General features: G+C 37.5%; 1 long non-coding RNA gene across 1 annotated transcript; it reads left to right on the top strand.

Annotated features, from left to right (window-relative positions):
- Positions 1–2,033: 2,033 nt before the first annotated feature.
- LOC124893759 lies at positions 2,034–2,669 on the top strand. Its single transcript, XR_007050888.1, has 3 exons — positions 2,034–2,219; positions 2,489–2,562; positions 2,638–2,669. It is a non-coding gene; the product is annotated as an uncharacterized LOC124893759 (long non-coding RNA).
- Positions 2,670–3,417: the final 748 nt, after the last annotated feature.

The raw sequence follows: 3,417 nt of genomic DNA on the forward strand, positions 1-3,417 counted from the left end.
CGTGTGTTGCCATGCAAACCTTTTTTCTTCTAAGAGTGTTTAGCATGCTGGACTATGTAAGGAGTGATTGTCCTGACCAATGCATTGATCATCCTTTGAATTCTATCGATGGAAACCTTTAGACATCTTCATTCTTATCTGCATGAATGCTGGTTTGCATCTGATGAGCTTAGGTTTTGGAGAAGATTGTTTCAACAGAATAATATATATGCCCCAATGTCTTAACTCAAGGTTTGAGTTCGAAGGACCAAGCATCCGCAAGACGAGATTCCAAAAAAAAAAATGACATGAGCTGACAAGTAGGATTGAAGTGAAGTAGAAATTTAGAACTTTCTCGTTGGAGTCACACGTGAAGAAGTTTTCTTTCCTATTAGCAATAGAAAAAAAGAAGTAGTAAGTACTTCGCACCTATGATTTTCCCTGTATCAAGAACACTACTTTCTTGAAGTGGATAATCTGGACGCAAAGAGGTATACATCTCTCTACCAAATATTCATTTTGATGAATAGGCAGTATGGAATATGGACATGCTTAAATGTCGAGTGAAAGAAGTTATGTCATCAAATAGTTGCTCCAATCTTTCCTTTCGAACCAAGCACATTTAGATACAAAATCTTCGACTCATCTTATAATTTATTATATGAAAAGTTTTACTTGGTGGTAAGATATGCTTGGAGAATATTCTTCTAATCTGATGATAGACGGTTATTTTTCCGTTGCAGGTGAATTTGATAGCTAAACTAAGCCATCCATATATTTTAGAGTACAAAGATGCTTGGGTGGACAAGGTATCCTATCATCCAGTTTTGTGGTTGCTTGGATCAGAAATTGCAAAACGTAGCCTTTAATAGTTGCGATTATTGCTGCATAAGCTGCACCAGAGAAAAAGCTCAACTTTCTTTTTCTTTCAGGGGAGCTGTATATGCATCGTTGCCGATTATTGCGAAGATGAAAATATGTGAGTGATTATCCCTGATTTTGCTACCATTTTAAATGTGTACCTATAAGGATAGATAAGAATAAATAACAAAAGGAGCGACTAAACGAGGGAAGGGAAAACAATTGTTAAGTAAATTTCTTCATCATTGTCACCGGCTATATTTTATCGTAAAATATGGCTAACCTGTGTTTGTAGAGCACAACCTTTTGCCAAGATCGTGGCTGTTTTCAGCCTGTGTTGTAAGCACATCCAGGTATCTGGAGAATGAAAGACCTCAGATTTCATAAATACTCCCTCGTACCAAGAACGATAGTAGGGGTAATGAGGTTGAAAATAAAGAAATGAACAGGATGATCATAGAACTTCTTTTGTGGTGTAATCTGAGGACGGTGACGATTTTTTTCCCCGTGTTCAGGGCGGAGGTCATGAGGAAGTCTAGAGGAGAACTTTTCCCGGAAGAGGTAGTTAAATGAGATTTCAATACTTATGAAGCTTCTCTGTGCCTTCCCGGTAGCTTAAAAAATTGCGTGTTTTTATGTTGTTTTTTTCCTGCTATTATAGAAACTCTGCAAATGGCTGAATCATCTATTGTTAGCTTGGGAGCATCTGCATTGCAACTGCGTTCATCATAGAGACCTCAAGGTAAAAACTTGTCACAATCGGCGAAATAGAAAAACCTTCTTAGCATGAAACGTTTTTAACGTGAACTATTTTGAATTCAGTTATGTAACATATTCATCAGAAAGGACAACGACATTGGTTGATTGGGTCGTCTTTGCTTCTTTACTATCCTTCAAATTCACTTGATTGTCACAGGTGATTTTGGATTAGGAAAATTGCTAGATGCAGAAGGCCTTGCTTCCGCGGTATGAATTTCTGTTGCGGAAAAATGAACCTCTTACTTACATGCAAGTATCGACCATCTATTGTCACCTAACAATCGATTCAGCATATCTATTTAGCAAGAGAGAAATCCCTTCTCCCTCCAAGTCCGAGAAAACCTAAAATTTGCTTTTATTTTCAGTCATACGTACCAAAATGTTGTGGTGGTCATCTTCCTTTTTATCAAAAAAAATATTGTGATATGCATCATATTACAAAGCTCCTGTCGCCATAGCACCTAGCTTAATGCATTTGAGAAAAAGACGTCGAGTTGTACAGCTAATCCTTAATTTTTGAACAAAATTCATGTAATAGGTATCTGGCACACCAAACGACATGTTCCCTGAGCTCCTTGCCGGCATACCCTATGGCTATAAATCTGATATATGGTCGCTTGGTAAGAAATAAGAATGTTGATGAAGCAATGTATTTCAGCTCTTTACATCATGTCCCTAATACTAACACTTTAATGTGATTTTAGGATACTGTATGTTTGACATTTCTGCACATCAATCCCCATTTAGAGCTTCTGTGAGTTGATTTTTCAGCTATCTGAACTTCGTAAACAATACCTCGAAAAGTTATACTTGTTGCGCAAAAAAAAAAAAGAGAAGTTCTTTATCCTGATATCTTCTATACGATATAGTGACAATATAAATCCAACAGGACAAAACTGGACTTATCAACAAAATAAACCGGGGTTTGTTCTCACCACTTCCGATTATATACTCCTCCACCTTGTAAGTATCTTCCTTCTCAGCACGCCTCAAGTATAACAAATCAGTCAGTTGACAAAGCGGATTTAATTCTTGCAGGAAACAGATAATAAAAAGCATGCTAAGGAATCAGAATCTCTTTGGTCATACTTGAGGGTAGTTTGGTACAGGTTCTGAAACAAGAATCAGAGATTGGAGAGGTAGCTATAAGTTGAATGGTGATCAAGTGAATTCCCAACTAAATCTGCTTCATCTTCCAAAGGAGAAAAATATCTAGTAGGATAAGTTAGAGCACATTTAGCTCTAAACCATTGCAAACCTGGTTCTGAACTCATTATTTCGGCCATCTCAAAATCCATATCTTCTTTATCAGATCCGCCAGGTCGAGCACCAATTTTTTCTGCCACATTGCTCCAAGTTTCAGAAGCTGAAGCCTTTTGGGGCTAACTGGCTGATCCTTCTGGCATCGATTCCAAACCCATGAGCCTAGCAACCAAACTTGGAGCTTTCATTTCACGCTTGCTTTCACAACGTGTATCGGTCATTCCATTATTCTTTGCATTTGGAAAACGCCCACTGCTCTCATCAGCAATCTACATTGTTCATACAAGAACCAAAAACAATAAAAACAAAAACTTTCCTGTCAGGCTAAAATCTGAGACAATAGAACAAAAAGAAAGCTAAATGTGGGAGTATAGTTCAAGAAATGAGTACCAAACGAAGCTTTGGCTGCTTCTCATCCCCTCCAAACTTTTTTGAAGCTTGTTTCAAGCAAGCTATAAGAATGCAGCACAAAAAAAGAAATAATTTAGCCCTCTAGCTAGAATCACCTTCAAGAAATTAACCATTCTGCTTTAAAAATGAGTGGAATGTAGTAGT

This window comes from Capsicum annuum, unplaced genomic scaffold (genome assembly GCF_002878395.1).
Source record: "Capsicum annuum cultivar UCD-10X-F1 unplaced genomic scaffold, UCD10Xv1.1 ctg64640, whole genome shotgun sequence".
In the NCBI taxonomy this organism is placed as follows: domain Eukaryota; kingdom Viridiplantae; phylum Streptophyta; class Magnoliopsida; order Solanales; family Solanaceae; genus Capsicum; species Capsicum annuum.